This window comes from Macrobrachium nipponense, chromosome 40, assembly GCF_015104395.2.
Source record: "Macrobrachium nipponense isolate FS-2020 chromosome 40, ASM1510439v2, whole genome shotgun sequence".
Taxonomy (NCBI): Eukaryota; Metazoa; Arthropoda; class Malacostraca; order Decapoda; family Palaemonidae; genus Macrobrachium; species Macrobrachium nipponense.
The window spans coordinates 34,753,363-34,771,779 of NC_061101.1; the positions used below are offsets into that span (position 1 = coordinate 34,753,363).

The following is an 18,417-nucleotide window of genomic DNA, read 5'->3' on the forward strand; positions in this document are numbered from 1 at the left end:
TGTCGTTCTCGTACCACACTCCTGAAGTCCGCAACTCTTCCAGGTGTGCGCCCCATCCCTCGGTCGGTGCGTCTGAGAGCAGCTGCATGTTCCGGGGGGAGAGTGCGCGGAGGCACTCCTCTTGAGGGGGTTCCTGTCGTCCAGTCACCTGGCTAGGTCCTGCCTACCTCCTGTGTCAGTGACCAAGGGAGGCTTGGGGGATCCGTCGCCTGTGACCAACTCTCCTTTGGTCTCCCTGAAGAGACCGCAGGTGAAGACGCCCGTTAGGGACTGGCTTCCCGAGTGACGACAGGTGTCCGATCACGACTTGCCATTGCTGAGCTACCTGTTCCTGCCGAGACAGGAACTGGTTGGCCGCCTCCCTGCATCTGCTACCGTGTTCGATCAGCATACCCAGGTACATTCATCCTCTGCTTGTGCTCGAGATCGGACTTTCCGAAGTTCAGAACGATCCCCAGATCGCGACAGAACTCGAGCAGTTCGATCCCTGTCCTGTAGCAACTGCGAGCGGTAGCTCGCCAGGACTAACCAATCGTCGAGATATCCCATCAGACATATCCCGTGCGAATGGCCCCAAGCAGACACCAGAGTGAACACTTGCGTGAACACCTGTGGGGCGGTTGAGAGACCGAAGCAACGTGGCCTGAGCTGGTACACCGTCCCGTCGAGGATGAAGCGGAGGTACTTTCCGAAGGACTGATGAATGGGTATTTGTAGATACGCATCCTTCAAGTCCACTGAAAGCATGAAATCGTTCTCCCTGATAGAGTCGAGCACTGAGCGTGCCGTCTCCATCGTGAACCGGGTCTGGCGAACCAACCGGTTCGGGGGAGAGAGATCTATCACTGGGCGCCAGCCTGTCGTAGACTTTTCCACCAGGAAGAGTCGGCTGTAAAGCCCGGTGGTTGATCCGTACCGATTTCTACAGTTCTCTTGCTCAGCATGGTCTTGATCTCCTGTCTCAATGCTACGTCCTTCGATGCCCCTGGAGCGTACGCCTGCTGATGGACCGGGTCCCCATGGCTGGCCAGGCACCCCCCCTTCCGGCAGCAGGTGAGGGGGTGGGAATGCCGTCCTTCCACTGTGAACGTCGTCCGGTTGGGGCTGATCGAGACTTGACAGGAGAGAGCCGATACCGCTCCGACTCATTCCAGTCCTCATCGAGGTCGAAACCTCAGGAGGACCGAAGGGATATATAACTACGATGTCCGAAGACACGTAGAAACGCCTCTGTCGCAGTAGAGGAGGCGAAGGAGCTTGTTCGACCGTCCAGAACCGAGGGAGCCTTCTTGTCCGGAGACGAGAGACTACCCGGCTCAACACAGTCGGCAAGCTCCGATCGCGGCCGCCCCACCGTCGATTTGGGTTCCCTCTCGGGCCCCAAAACGACTCGAGCCGAGACGTGGCTCTGCTGGTGGGAGCGGCGATCCTTCCCCGAGGTCATTGTGTTGACGAATCAGCGCCGTAACCTCGGCAAAGTTCCTCTGGGTCTCGGAAGTCACGTCATCTTGCAGAGTGGGACCGTTAAGCCCTTCGAACAAGAGCATATTCCGAGAACCTTCCTCCTAAGAAGGGGGAACAGCGACAGCCCTCTCGGTCTTCCCCATCCACTTGCGCCTACGTCCTGGCCGGTTTCAAAAGAAAACCGTGCCTGGCCCGTAGGCGTCGTGGTGGGATCATGATGGGCGCACCCTTCACGATCACTCCTCCATAACTCGCTCCTCCCGGTGTAACCCGAGGAGTTGAAGGTATGGTAGAGGCAGACCTGACGCTCCCTCTTCGCTCGCTGGCAGAACCAGCAGGCTTGGAGGGCTGCAGCGATCGTCCAACCCGCGTGACGATCGAGCTGCAGGCCTGGTCGAACCGTCTCGCTGTGGAGAACGGCTGGACTGAGCACAGCGGCCCCGATCTCGAGTGTCAGAAGAGCTGGTGCTGGTTGCCGTACCCGATCGCTCTCTGTGAGAGCGACGGTCAGGCGACCTGCAGGCTCCACTGTCGCAGTGAGACCGGTGCTTGTCCTCACGGCACGTCACGTCGCTGGTTCCAGCCGTGGCTGGCACCGGCGAACGGGAGGACCTCTTCCCAGCCTCAGCCCGTGGTCGGTCGTGGACCCGTCACGTCCCCGGGGTAGCCAGCTGTTCACACCGCGAGAGTGAGAGCTGGTCTTGGTGAGAGTCGCCTGAGCGGCTGTCACCAGTCTTCCGCCCCGTGCCATGAACCTGACGCTGAGCGGACTCAGAGGTCTGGTTCCTGGCTGCACGGTCGCTGTTAGGCCGACCATAACACTCGGTACCTCCCGCGAGCGAGAGGCCGAGACGGACCCTGATGCAGTGGCAGAAACCACTGACACCAGGCGAGGAAGTACCGGTGTTAGCCGGTACCCCTCTGGTCCCCGTAGTCTTCTTCCTTGCGGAAGAAGAGACGGGCCCCGCTCCCGAAGGAGCAGGAGGACCAGCGGAAGAAACCCTCCCGTCCCACCGAGGTGAAACGGGTCCCGAGAAGCTCCCGAGGAAGCTTCTTAGGAGGGAGGAGGCAACCTTCTTCTTCCCTCGGCTGTACAAAGCCTTAGAAAGTCGAAGGGGAAGAGGCGGCGGCTGACGACCATGAAGAAGATGAAGACGACGACCACGACACCTTCCTCCTCTTCTTCGTCAGCTTCCTCAGGACAGACGTAAGATCTGCTATCCAGGGCGGAGCCGGGGCTGCTGTAGCCGAAGCCACAGGGCCCGGACGCACCTGTACAGACAGACCACAGTCTGGGGTAGTACCACCACGAACAGGGACGACATCAGCAGGTATGGGCATCTCAGGAACAGCAGGCACGGCCAGCACATCCTCGGTAGGGACCGCCAGCGCAGCAACGGCAGGAACAGCCAGCGCAGCAACGGCAGGGACCGCCAGCGCAGCAACGGCAGGAACAGCCAGCGCAGCAACGGCAGGAACAGCCAGCGCAGCAACGGCAGGAACAGCCAGCGCAGCAACGGCAGGGACAGCCAGCGCAGCAACTGCATGGACAGTCAGCCCAGAATCGGTAGGTACGGCAGGCACACCGGAAACACAGGAAGTGGAGCAGCAGCCAGCAACATCCTGTTACCGGCGGCAGGTCCAGGGGCGAGTTCTAGGGCAGCGGAAGTGTGGTCGCTGCAGCGCGGCAACCACGAGCGGCGGCGGCACGCCCCCCTCTCGGTACGGTGAACGGCACTTCACAGCGGCTGTAGGCAAGACTGTTACCACGTGAGGCGAGTACACCAGGTGAGGAGGGACGTCGTCACCTGGTTGCGTGGTCACCACTTCATGGGTGACCGCAGTAGGCCCAGACCTAGAACCGCCGCCCCTGGACACCAGCACGCTCTGCAATTGGAAGGACGCCCATACCTCACCAAGGTCCACCCTCGTGGCAGTATCACCTGGGGAAATAAAAGTAATAGCGATTAATGGAGGGGAAATCCCCTCGTGCGGGGGTTTGATCCCTCCCGAACGAGTGGAAGACCCCTAATACAATTGTACATCGGGCACCGAGCGCCCTCCCCCGCACTCAAGGCGTCGGGCGAGGAGAAGAACGCCGATAAACCCCCCCCCCCCCCCAAGGGGAAGAGTCATCAGTGGGAACTGAGCGGGGGGGTTCTCGTTCCCCTCCCCCGCACAGTACCCATGTACCCACAACAAAAATAAGAGCCCTAGCAATCGTGCCATCGGCACGAATACAAGGCATAAGGATCAATTCCCTGACTGAGCGGAACTTGAACCAAATAATATTGATGCAATCAATATAAGGAACAAAATGAAAATGCATCTTGCAAAACGATTCACTTCACAATGAAAAAGGGCTCGGATCGAGCGCATTTGCGCCCTCGGTACCGAGCGCAAGGGTGAAAGGTTTATTCCTTACCTTTATGAATCAAGGTTTCTGGAAACCTTGATCCATAACGAATTGATGCAATCAACAGATATATGAAAATGAAAAGACTACTGCGCTTGCGATTTCACTTCATACAATCAAAAAGGGAAGGATCAATTCCCGTGAATAGCGGAACATTGATCCCAGTCAACAATGCAATCTCAATAAAAAAATGAAAATGAAAAAGAACTGTACTTGCGATTTCACTTCATTCAAAATAAAAAGGGGGAAGGATCAATCTCCGGGCAAGCTCGGAAACTGATCCAAAATGAGTATGCTACAATAAAATTAATCTATGAAAATGAAAAAGAATACTGTACTTGCGATTCCACTTTCATACTGAATAAGTTTTCCGTGCGATAGTATTCGTTCGGCAACGGGCACACAGGTCAAAAAAAATATAAATGAAAAGAGTACTGTTACTTATTACGGATTTTCATCTACACATTTCCAACCCAATATACGCTCGGAGCGAGCGCTCCCGCCCTCGGCACCGAGCATACACAATACGAGGATCATTCTGGGAAAATGAATTCCCGCAATTACGCCCTTCAGTCCGGCACTCGGGTAATCGGAGAGCGTTGTGCAGCAAGATCCTTTAATTCACAATTGAAATCAATGAAATGATTGTACTTACAATTCAGTTTCACTAGATACATCGAAAAAGAAAACACAATCATGCGAAAGCAAACGACGAGAAGCCGGGTGGGCAGAGAGCGATGATCACGTCCACACGCCAGCAGGCCGAAAGCAAAAGTGATTTGTTTACCTCCCAGTCGCGCGCGCGCGCCTGTCGGACAAGCAGTTAACTACCGAACCCCTTGTTCGAAAGCTTACGACCTATCCAGCTGCCGCTAGTACCTTCCTATGTAAAAGGACCGAAGGTTTGTATGCCGTGTCGGAACAAGAGATGAGTTTAGGAACCTGTGTGAGCTCCCACCAAGGGTTCCAAGCAAGAAGGATTGTAAGACGACCAAGCCTGAGTCCTACTTTCCAAATTGTTGAACCCACGAATGAGATCAACAACTTCCGAAAAGGAGGACAAAAACTCTTGCGTATCTCCCTCCTCCTGCTCCGGCAATGGAGACCGACGATGAGAAGGATGATCTAGAGCGACTGGGGCGCTCGAAGGCATCATCGTCGGATGACGTCTTAGTCCTCTTCTGCGGCGGAAAGGCGGCGAAGCTCTCTGGCGAAGACCACAGATCAGACGCAACAGGACGTGAAGCGTCCTGCTCTCGGAAACTCCTCTTCAAAGGCCGCGAATCCGATCAAGACTTCCACCCTTGCGTGGGGAGGACGCATCGGAAGACGAAAAAGCATTCCATTAACGGATGACAGTGCAACGAGCCGCTCCTTGGCGCCCCTGGGAAGGCGTCTACAGGTACTGCTGAAGGGACGCCAGATCGGTGGGGGTTCCCCGTAACCCTCCTTCGGCCTTCAACAATGCCCTCTCCCCGAGTCCTGGGAGTCCGGCAGAGGGTCCAGCCTAGAGGGTCGCTATAGGGCCAATCTGACTCCCCCTCCACTTCACTAGGGGCACTATCACTGCACTTCACTTCACTATCCTTATTCTCCAAGGCGAGCACTTTGGATTCAAGATTACTAAGCGAATCCAATATCACAGAAAGGGCATTACCCTCCGCAGACACTACTTGAGGGCCCGAAGGCAACACTACAGGGTTAGGGGTTGCAAACGCTACTGGAGGGTTAGCAGGAGAAACATTACTGCCCTGTCTACTGTCTGACCTGCTCCTGGAGGAAGACCTCCTTATCCTATCACGCTCCAACTTGCGCACGTAGGATTCATACGCCTTCCACTGGGAATCAGTCAGACTTTCACACTCCTTGCAACGATTATCATACATACACAATTGTCCCCCGCAACTCTTACATACTGTGTGAGGGTCTACTGAAGCTTTCGGTAGCCTCATCTTACATTCATCCTTACAACACACCCTGGCACTAGCCGAACTAGACCCAGACATCTTCGTTAAAGGAAAATCAAGCCAAAATCCAATTCAATCCACAATTACGTGTGCCTAGCTACCGATCCAAAGTCAAAAAAACCAAAAGTCAATAGGATACTCAAATAGCCAAGAAGCTTTTCCAAAATCCTGAGGCGGAGGTACTCGAAACAGGTGTTTACAGTTACCGGCGACAGAGAAAATCTGAATAGAAAATGGGAATGGTTCCTGATATCCTGCCCTAACCCGAGCGGGAATGGGTACTAACCACCTAACTTCCACTACGTGTGTCGTAAGTTTTAGAAATTCTGTCGGACTTCAGAGAATTCAGCTATATATATATCTGACAGGTAAGTTTCATGAACAAAATAAAAATTATTGTAGAATTTGTCATTTGTTCCAACTCTGATACAAACCAACACCATCATGTGATAGGAGTCTCAAAAAAGGAGGGAGGAAGATCTCTCCTCAAACATATGTCCAATAAAAAACAAAATAATAACTCTAAAGATAATATTCAATCTATACAGTGACATGATTGAATAAGGAAGCTCTTCATTCTAACGGAGCTTGGTGGCACCGGCAACCCCACCCCCAACGACTTCACCTGCCAGACACAGATGTAGCAAAGGAGAAGGACTACTTACCGTAATTCGAACAGAGCTACGACACATCCTTTACATCACTTGCGGAGCTGCACACTGAACCTGAGCAGGAAGTGTCCAGGTATTTATGGATGACATCTTTCAAATAAAATGAAGTGAAGGTTGTTTGTTCCAAACCCCAGCTTGAAGTATTTGGCCAACCACATAATTCTTCTTAAATGCCACCGAAGGGCCAATACTCATGACATCATGAGCTCTAATCTGTGCTGGGGTTGCAGAAACATTCTGGTTACAGGAGTAAGCTCTTCTAATGACTTCCCTTAGCCAGAAAGAAATTATGTTCCTAGAAATCTCTTTGGCATGACCCGTACTAACGAAAAGTCTGCATTGTGTAGGTCTAAGGATGGCATACGCTTTATGTATGTAGTAGGTCCATACAGCATGTACTCTTGATGATCATCATTCATGAAGTACTCCAGAGAGGGAATAGAGAAGCCATCAAATCTAGCATCATGAGTTGAAGGATCTGTGTTTTTTATATGAAGTCTGGCAGAAAAGTGAACCCCATTTCTTTCCATCCACTGGTGTGCGTAACCTTGTAGGTGAGTGCATGAAGCTCACTAACTCTTTTTGCTGAAGCTAGGGCCAAAAGGAAGACTGTCTTAAAAGTCAAGTCCCTATCTGAGGTAATTTTGATGAGCGTGTCAGATTTTGTTAAAGAAGTTAACACCTTGGTGACATCCCAATCAGGAGGTTTCAAACTTCGAGGAGGGCAACGTCTCTCAAAATTCTTTATCACATCCAAAATCTCCCAAGACGATGAAAGGTCTACAGCTCTTGCTCTAAAACCTCACAATGACATTGTTTGCATGTTCATAAAAACACATCCAACACCTATAACAAAAACACATTCAGCAATTATGCGAAAACAAATTCAACTTAGCCAAGCAGGAGTGCAGCAAAACATTCACTACCAAGAGTGGCGCAAGAAACTTGCTCGGTGATGACATGCGACTCATCCACCTTACCACCAGTTAGCTAGTATCTTCTTACCAAGTTTCAAAGGCTGGTTCTTCCTCACACTGATGAATACTCATATACTGTATAATTAGTGATGGCTAGTCTTTCAATAGGAACATCTAGGCTTTATAGTTTGTGATGGTTGTGCATAAAACTGTTTTACTTGCAGTGCAATACCTTGAAAGTGGCTTCTAATTCAAGTTAGGGTGGAGGTTTAGAGTTGCCTCCAGGCCATGTAAGGGTATTTCTACAGAAGCACACCGCGGTGGCCTAGACTATGGCAATTGACATTTTCCCATGTTATTTTACTTACTGAACAAGAATTTAAAGTAATATTTATTCGGACGACTGTAATTAACCCCCAGGGTCCAGTACTAAACACGGCGAAATACATTGGACGCCCCAACCCCTAGCGGATGTCGTAGCCGCGGTTACGTTCCTTGCAGTCCCTGCGGAATTATTCTTTAGAATTACCCTGCATAGAAAAACCGCAACTGCCATAGTCTGGGCCGCCGCAGATAGGTACCCTAGATCTACCCATGTAAGGACCCGTCAACCTAAGATAGGTTAGGATACAGTCCCCAATGACTTCAGCCAAGTCACTTCAGGACAGGTTAGGCGAGTCATTTCTGGGGTGATTTAGGCATTTCCTGTCTTTAAGACTGGTGGATTCCACTCATTTTTTTTCCTTCTCTGCCCAAAACACTAGTTTCCCAGCAGGGTTCCCTAATAATAAAGAAATAGGTAGTAAGTAGTAGTTTCCTTCAACAAATACGCCTAGGAATGCACATGGAAAAACTTAGCTACTACTCTACCTACTAGGCCTATAGCTACTAGTACTTGGTTCCTACTACCTATTAGTTGGCAGGAAGCAAATTACAAAATTAGCCTATAGTAGGCTGGAAGTGCCAGAGCGATGGGTTGACAAAGCATAGGCTTAACAGAAAAAATTAATATCAAGTTCGACATGTTCCGTTAAATCTTCACCTTGCCCATCTGAAAAACTATTTTACAGCACTGGAAGTACCTAGGCTAACTACGTTATGCAATAAAAAAAAAATTAAGCTCAACAAACCTTGCCTGGCCAAAATTTTCTAATAGCGTCAATGCCTAATGGGTATATCTATGAAGCTTGGGCTAAAAAAAAATCATATTCAAACTTGTCTAGTTTTAGGCCTAGACTAACCTACATCCATTAGCCATGGCCTAGTCATAGGCCATGACTAGGTTAATTCCTCTATGCCTATGACAGGCTATGTCGCCGCGGATTAGTTATCTACCGTTAAAACAAAAATTATTTTACTTTTCGAATACACAAACTTTTTAAAAAATATGACAAGTTATTTAGAATGAAAAAATAACACTAATGACGCGAACGAACACCGGACCTTTACGCACTTTGGTAAAAGTCTAACTGTCACAGACTCACAGTCATACAGTCGTGACATACACTCATCACATAATGGCAAGTGCTAAATGGCAACTTTAGTTGAAATATTAATGATGCTCCAAGTCACAATAACCAGCTATTTTCTCATGGCAAATAATAATAATAATAATAATAATAATAATAATAATAATAATAATAATAATAACAATAATAATAATAATAATAATCGCCACAAACATACTAGTATTTGTTTCCCTACACACGGGTTTATATCAGTCTAGTTTCTGCAATATACTTACATTTGAGACATTTTTGGAAGATTTCAGAGGCACATAATATTCTGTATCAGCATAATTACTACACCAGTGATATCATAACTGTTTACCCAAAATTATGCAACAGTTTAATTTGGGGGTAATTTGGCCATATGTGCAATTAATATATGGTACCTAATGGTTTCACCGTAAAAAAAATTGACATCCATGGACGATTATTTGAGAGATAAAACACAACAGTGGCTTCGGTAAATTATTTAGCAAGGCCAGTAAAGCCAACTAGGTCTAATGTTCGCATAAAATGAGGAAGAAGGGTTTGATGTAGGTTACTACCATCTTCAACGGCCATATGTCTACTCATAGCCATGTGAATTTTACATCTTAAACCAGGCAGTGCTTGCTCATACTAATTAAAAGGGCATGGTCATATTTGAAGGTATAGGGCCCATATATACCAACCATGCTTTTCTAAACACATTTCCATAGGGCAGACTCGGTTTTCATTTATTCCAAAGACAGGAACACTATCTCTTTGTCTTTCATCTACCCTTTTTTTTTTATCTAAATCACCTATCACATTCACCCATTTTAATGTCTCCACGCTGAAGAGGAGCATGACACTATATGTAACTCTAAAGACCTGTCCACACTAGGAAACATTGTATGCAAACTGTTTGCAAACAATTTTTACCGTATATTTGTTTCCCATCCAGAAGGGAAAACATTTAGTGTTTCTGTGTGTATATGTATATATATATATATATATATATATATGTATATATATATATATATATATATATATATATATATATATATATATATATATATATATATATATTATATGCATTTATAATGTATGTGTATGTTTAGATACATGCATATATGTATATAACACATACACTGTATGCATATGATAATATACATAATTTATATATGTATGTACGTGTGTGTGTATGTGAATATACAGGGTGTAACACAAGTTTAGACAAATATTGTGGGAAATGAAAGAAAAAAGTTATTCTGAGCAGAAAATCTTTTGAGAATATATTCAGGCTTCGTTGGCGAGGGAAATTTTTTAAATATCCGTTATATCTAACAACCGTTGCAAGTTCATCGCTGGATGAGTGGTCTTCGCCCTCGGCTGCCTATCCGGTGGTCCGAAGTTCGAATCCCGGCTCGGCCAAAGGCGGAATCAGAAATTTATTTCTGGTGATAGAAATTCACTTCTCGAATAAGTGTGGTTCGGATCTCAAAATAAGCTGTAGGTCCCGTTGCCAGTGACATTGTTTGCAAACAAAGTTTCCTAGTGTGGATGGGCCTTAAAACTGTAAGTGGCACTCTTAAATGTATTTGTTCTCCAAATAGTGTTTTTTTCAACAGCCACCCTTTAATAGTCTCCAAACCCAGAGAAGCATAGACTAATACTCCCAACGACATGCTATCTCTCATGCTTTTCAAAAACTGTTTCATAAACATTCACTGTCACAACTTTTTCTACTGGCTCTACACCTTCCAGCTATCCAGACAATCATTCTTTTGTCTTCCCCAGATCTGTGCTCACTGCCCTTTCCCATTTGCCTTACTGACTGCCAGAACATACAGCTTTCTCTCCTTAAACAAATCAGCCCTCTTGCATTTCTTACCTTCTGCACCATATCCACATACATTCAAACCCCAAAGATTCTGCATCTTGTTTCTTTTCTGGCTTTTATAACAAGTACAGGGATGGAGCTTAACCCCTTATGCCCCTAGCCATTAACTAACTTTTCATTAGGCAGAATGAAGAGAATGCTATTATTTTTCCTGGTACTCTACAAGCGAGACAGGGGACGGGTGCCATTTGCACTTTCTGAGGTGCTTCCTCTACTGTTATGGAGGCATTTTCTCCTCAAAGTGGTCCACGGCTCATTACTAAGAGCTTCTTTGCCTTTACAAGTAGTGTCGCTGGATCCAAAACCATTTGTCATTTAAAATAGCAGCAATGAACAGACTGTATTGTTGGCTACCACTGCAGTCCCAACCACAATAAAAATACTTACTCGGCTCTTGTGGTTGCCATTGCCCTCAAGAAAAAGAGGCTCATCTGCCATTTAGGGGCTATTTCCTCCCAAAGGATTAGCAACCCTCCATTAGAACCTCCTTTGCCTTCATATAGTACGTTGTATTACAATACAGAGAGAAAGAGAGAGAACGAGTTCAAATCCCAGCCAATGTATGTGTTTATTAAAAAGTAACTTCTGAAGATTTCCATGTGTGATGCGGTGCATAAAGAGTAACGAACAATTATTTTGGAGAAGATGATATAATGACAACTGTTTTATCTAATGATTGTATGACCATGTATTTTAGGCCATGATGCTAAGTGCTTGAACCTTTCTCATTATTCAGTATATTTCTCGTATAGAATTTCCTTGGGGCGTCAAGGGAGCCGAAAGGCTTTTCTCTATTCAGTAAATACAATAATTTTAAAGACAAATTTATGTATATATTCCATTAAAAATCTGAGCAAATTTACATATACAGTGTCAGTTAGAATTTCTGAGATAATCTTACTATATAAATGGCATTTCCTCCTCCCATGGTTATGTCAGGTACAGCACACCAGAATTTGCTCAGGTGACAGGGTACTATAACAATGGGACCTCTCTGGGGCATTTTCTCCTTACAAAATAGTCATGGGTTAATCTGTTCAGATATGAACCGAGATCCCAAGAAGTTCATTTTTCCTTGAATCTTTAAATAGCCTTTATTGTTTAGTGTTGGGGAAGAACATATCTGTTGCCACCTATTCGGCATAGGAATTTGCATTACTCTTCTCATATCAAAGTGTGGAAATGTTCCATTCGTATTTTTCACTGCAAATTCAAATTATCACGTCACCTTTAGTCTCCTTGTCAGCTAGCCCATTTCCCTGCACTCCTAGGACCCCACAAAATAATTAGATTTTGTTTTTGTCAGGGAGATGAAAGAAGAGCCACTCCTGAGTTTTTTAATCCCAATGAAAATTGTTTCACCGTATTTCATTGCTTCCGAGACACCTCTCGAGTCGCTATAAATACCAGCCAATTTAATTCTGTTTTCTTGTAAACAATTTCCAAAGGATAGGTTAGCTACAGCTGTTTCTTCAGCAGTATATAGAAGAGGATGTATGTTAGCAACACCGTATGGGGAATTACAGTGGAGTCCGTATATGGTCAGTAGCCTTCAGGACTGAGTATATAAAAAAATAAAACTTTTCCACAACATTATAAACTCAGAGGAGAACAGATTAATTAAAGAACTAATAGAATATCAATTAGGTGTCCCTTATGGACTGTGCTGGACAAAAAGCTTCGTAACCGTAATACTAAATATAACATAGAGAGATTTAAAGGAATGAGAGAATATAAAATAAGCATTGAAAAAAAGAAATAAAGATAAGAATTAAGATATCGAAGAGACCTGAAGAGAAAAGAGAAAAGCAATAAAGAAGCTGAAGTTCATAGAAAACTTCCGGAAAAATAATTAATCAAGGAAACCGCGTGTTTGATAATGAAAGCCAGGCCGATATGAACTTGAAGGTTAACTTCAGGGGTAAATATAAGGACGAAGTCTGTGATATCTGTAGAGTGGAGGAGGACGGCACCGAACATTTATTCAGGTGTACACTTATACGAAAAACAAAAGACATTTTGAGACCCTGAAATCCCCTAACAGAAAAGTTGGGGAGTATATAAGGCTAATCCTGAAAGTTAAGAATGTTGTTAACCTGGAAATCGATGGATGTCAAAGCTAATAGCGTGGCTCTACCTTAGTTGAAAAAAAATGAAAGGGGGAGGGTTAGAGGTAAAGTGGAACTTTTGTAATATCTAGTTTAGAAACCTTTCTAATTTTTCGGGGTTACGTTGCAGAAAAGTGTAATGGATAAGAATTAAAATAACATTTTGAAGTACTATAAAATAAAGTAAAACCAAAGACGATTAAAACTTTACAAAACAACGGAATAAAGCTCTGCACATCATGCGAATAGTATAGTGTGTCCGCAACTGTGTGGAGTGAACGCTTAGGGACCAGGAACCGAACCAGTCCACGGGCCCGTGAACAGTCCCTATGTTTAACATACTACGGTGTATCCTACTCCATGCTGTGTTAGTAATCAGTTAAAATAATACAATCTAACAGTGGACTGGAACTCAACCACTCAGCTTATGATGTCCTCCTTCACTCGGGAGCGAACCCATGAGAGAACGATCTTTAAATTAATGCTCCGGAGTATGTGAATACATCCAGCTAGCATTATGGCACAATTTCCTCACCACTGGAGTCTCATTATTAGATAAAGAGGACAAAGACATCATTCTGTACCTGTGGGCAAACTTGTCATGAGAGGACATGATCATGTCTCCAATCTTCTGTCAACCAGTGTGCAGAATTGATCGGTCTTTGATTCCTCTTTACTCTCCCCAAAAAGTAAAGTTGAAGGAGCCTGTGGCCAAGCCTTTTGCCGGCATCTGCGCCACCTGTGTCCAGTATCAAGCAGGCTTCGACATACTCTCCTGAGAAGCCTGAAAGTTAGAAAGATTAAAAAACAAAGAAAAAAAATCCTTCCTCTCTTAACAGACCTGATGACCATTGCCAATAGATGCCTGATGATATATAACACAGTGATAAGAACACTGTTAATGTATGAAGAAGAAACATGGGCTCTAAGAAGAAAAGAGGAAGTAAACTTGAGAGAACAGATATGAGAATGCTGAGGTGAATTATGGGAATATCGCTGCTTGAGAGATTGGAAAATGATGATAAGAAGGACAGGCTTAGTAAAGATTGCAGAGGTGATAAGAGTCACGATTGAGATGGTATGGGCATGTGTCGAGGATGGATGATAAGGAGGGAGTGGAGAGGGCTTAGGAGGAACCTGTTAGAGGCAGATTCAAGAGGGAGACAGAGAATTAGATGGCGAGATGAAGTGAAAGAGGATATGGAGGGAAGAGGTTTGTAGGAGGATGATGCCTTTGATAGAAGGCAGTGGAGAAGGCGTATCAGCAACCGACCCCTTAATGCTGGGATAACGGTGGGAAAGAAGTATGTGAATACTTGACAGTCGCTTCTTGTTCAAAGGACGTTACTCACATAGTCATCATGGCTGCATTCGTTCTGACTTCTGAGTTTTTGGGCCTGTACTCCTCCGCCATGCTGTAGAATCGGTCCCATTTAGTAGAGCACGTAATTTTTTTATTACATAATAACTTGGGTGCAAATGATTCTCAGAAAGATGTGTGATGTGCTGGAATGAACTCTTATCAAGATCTCTTATCTGTTAAGGCTATAGGTAGCCTTGCTAGAACCAGAAAGAAATAAAAGACCAAAAGCGAGACATTGATATGCATTAATCGTTTAGTTCCACAGGGCCACCAGCGGAGAAGAGCTGAATTCTATGTAGTAGTACTACCTATAGTGGCATCTACCAGAAATCTGATGCAATTCTTTTTTTAACGTCGCTTTCTGATCGCTCTCCATCGAAATGTCAGTAGAAGCAGGAATAAAACTGTTAAAACTGGTAGAAAGTGGACAGATTACCTAAGAAATAAAATAAAAGCAATGTAACATAGGTAAGAATCAGAACTGGTGTCGTCAGCAGCAGGGTAGAGAAAAACGGGTAAACGTTAGAAATGACTGAGGAATGTTGAAGACGTAAAGAAAACCTGGGAAACCCTTCTGACGTCATGTGGGAAGGTTTTGTGAACTCATCTTTCATTGAAATATGAAAGCATGTGAGAGGGTAACATCTCAAAGTAAAATTAGTAAATACAAATATTTAAATTTGGTCTTAATTTAATTTTACATTCGGGGATTCTTGCTGTTCTTAATATAAGTTGACCTTGTGCCGGCGTAGTTTCTAAGCTCCTTTGAGCGGCTCATTGTAGTGATCAGTAAACAGAACAATGCGGATGCGTCGAATCTATCTCCCTAATCGTCAAAGAGACGAGAAGTTTACTGCATTACGATTGTGTGGCGTCACAACCGTAAAGGTCGTCGTTGGGTGGGAAACGAGACATTCACAACGAGAGGAGTGACTTATTTTATTCCAAGCTTCTTTTTCATCGTAAACCTTACGTTCAGCTTTCATGGCTGTAATTTGATTTCCTGTTCTTCCGTCCGTCTGATTCCTAAATTCTAGGAATCCCTGGAATATAGATTCCTGTATTCTACGAATCTGTGTAATGTTTTCGGCTTTTGTCCCCTGCCTGGCCAGTTTGTTTTTGTGATTGCTGGAGAGAGAGAGAGAGAGAGAGAGAGAGAGAGAGAGAGAGAGAGAGAGAGAGAGAGTAAAATTTTCTCCCAAATACTGTTGTCTTATTTCGCAAATAATCCTCGTCATGAGAGTGAAGTATTCAGCAATAATGCATTTTGGCTTTTTTATCATAGTTGTCCAGTTCAAAAGGAAAGTACTGCCCAAATTATGCGCAAAACTTATTCAGTCTAATACGCCTCCCTTCCTCGCATTTATCTAACCTCTGAGCACTTTTTCCCCAAACATTTATTTTGCCCTGATACAGAGCACAAAAAAGAAAAAGAAAAAACTCACAACCGGCCGATTAATTTTGCTGGTCAGTGTCTTTCGAAATAAAGTCTTGATCAGGAAGCCGTGGGTGAATGTAATTGATAAGGTTCCTCAACCTACTTAGATAAAACATTTTATAACCGTGGAATGAACTCTTATCAAGATCTCTTATCTGTTAAGGCTATAGGTAGCCTTGCTAGGACCAGAAAGAAATAAAAGACCAAAAGCGAGACATTGATATGCATTAATCGTTTAGTTCCACAGGGCCACCAGCGGAGAAGAGCTGAATTCTATGTAGTAGTACTACCTATAATTTTTATTCGTCCTTTGTTTCCTAGTTTGCTCCATAAGAGTGCACGAGCATTCTAAATAGCGTTTTTAATAACCCGGAACCAAAAACAGTTCATCAAGAGCAAAGTCTGGATAATGGCAAAATTCCATTGTAAAAATTGAAGAGCGGCCTGTTTAAACTCACTGGGACTGAAGAAAAACACAATCGCACTATTTAGTTACTGCGTGTTATCGGTGAATATCTAAGTTTCCTCGTGTAATCGTAGCCGAATACAGAGATCAGTAGTAATTATCAGTCAAGTGACAAGAAAGAATAGAAACGGTGTTACTGGCAACTCGTCAAGAAGAACTGGTATTTCAGTATGTGGGTCATGTAACATGTGAGCAGAATTAAGCACTAAGTTTCTTATCCGTTGGTAATAGTGGGATAAAACCAGAGAGAAAACAGGATTGGCGTATTGATGAATAAACAATGCATATGAGGCAAGGGCCATGAACTTTTTCAGATTTTGGTGTAAAGATAAAAAGTTGATAACTGAAGAATGTACCAAGCATGGATTTTTAAAGAACGCAGCACTTGACGTAAAGACTTGCCGCTGAACTTGTACTACGCACTACGAAAATATGACAATTTTAGTACTACGAAAATATGACATATATAGCCTAATACTTTATATTTTAATGAAATATCCATTTGAATCAATTTATAGTCACATCGCTGCAGATCCAATGCTGAATATAGGATGTTCATGATTAAAGCAAAGAAGACAAAGGTGTTTGATCCTTGGTGCTGAAAATGTGATATGGATGGCTAAAGATTAAAGGTTCGTTCACGAGGAGGGTAGTCAGAAATTTCAGGGTGCGTATCAAACCTGAAGGACGGATGGTCCTGTGGTCCACCTGCCAAACATGGTTGATGGGATATTCAATGATTAATAAAAGTGGTCAGATAATATGGTGTTGACTGAACGGTGGCGAGTTAACATGGTACTAATTATATGACAACAATTAGACATCAGAATTTCGGGGATGAGTAGGGCATATAGACAATTAAGTTTTGTAGTTTAGTGATGTATGCAGGTCTCAGAAGAATAGAGGTTTTGTAATGGACATAAGATCTGGATGTTTAAATTTAGTGTTGAATGCACTGCGCAGCATGAAAGATTGTAGATTTAGTCATAGCTCAGACAAAAGAAGCACTACTGAAACAAACCGGTGGATAATTTCTATACTGTAATCGATGTCTTCAACTGACATATCTAATTTCAACTGAGAGAGAGAGAGAGAGAGAGAGAGAGAGAGAGAGAGAGAGAGAGAGAGTATTATGAAACCCCAAGTTTATACATCGAAAATGTTTGAAACCATAGCAATTCAGGACGTCATATATATATATATATATATATATATATATATATATATATATATATATATATATATATATATTATTTAAGCACATTTTTTATTATTCATTGTCAAATACAAAAACAGCGTAGATATAAACTGCAAGGCTTTCTTTTAATAGGATCGGTAAAAAATCGATAAAACGTATTTCTTTACATAAGATTTTTACACTACTGCTTTCGTATTCTTCCTTTCACGCGGCAATCTATTTTTTCCTATTTCGATCATTTTATAACTGAAGTAAATAAGTAAATAAACAAAATGCTCTCAGTTCAAGAGGTATATGACTTGGTTTTAAAGCAATTTGGGATTAAGATAAAACGCCGAAATCATTTCCTTGTAAGACATTACAAACCACGACAGCTCACACTGCAGGGGCTTTCCTAACGGTTGTGAATCATCCTGTAAGAGTTCCAGAGAGAAACGTGGAAGACATATTGTGATTCTTTATTAATCTAATTTTTCCAAGATTTATTTCAAGTTCTCTATTGACATGAAACCGGTGATCACTAAAGTAACAACACTTATTATTAGTTGCGCAGTTGCAGCTTCGTTTATCAGCAAGCTCTAAAAACACCGTGGCAGTCACAATCTCGCTCAACCTATGTAATTCATTGTCTTCACATGTACCTATTGCTCGATAATTTGACTTTTTATTTTTTTTCTTTTAGCCGCCGTCTAGAAACGTTCCTAGTTCCGTTACCCAGCGTATTTAATACCGTAAAAAAATTTAGCAGTGGGTAAACTTGAAGGACATCGGTGTCCTTTGTCTCCCAACCAATATAATAATGTTAAGGGTCACCATTACACTATTTAAACTATGCACATTAAAGGAAAAGGGTAAAATGGCTGGGACTCTCCAATTTTGATGGCTTTACAAATAGCAATAAAAACAAGCCTTCGGAACCAAAATGTATGCATCGACTATACTAAAGTTTTATCCATGATGAGAAGCTATTTTTCTTATAATCGCATACACCAATATCCGGATACCGGATACTACGTCGGGGAAATATATAGGTCAAC

At 43.8% G+C, this 18,417-nt stretch overlaps 1 long non-coding RNA gene across 1 annotated transcript in view; it reads right to left on the reverse strand.

Annotated features, from left to right (window-relative positions):
* The window catches only part of LOC135212078 (uncharacterized), a 72,766-nt gene extending 64,146 nt beyond the window's left edge, over window positions 1-8,620 (reverse strand). Inside the window, exon 1 of the long non-coding RNA XR_010313817.1 lies at window positions 8,566-8,620. This is a non-coding gene — a long non-coding RNA (uncharacterized LOC135212078). The remainder of the gene's footprint in view (window positions 1-8,565) is intronic.
* Between the last annotated feature and the right edge of the window lie 9,797 nt (window positions 8,621-18,417).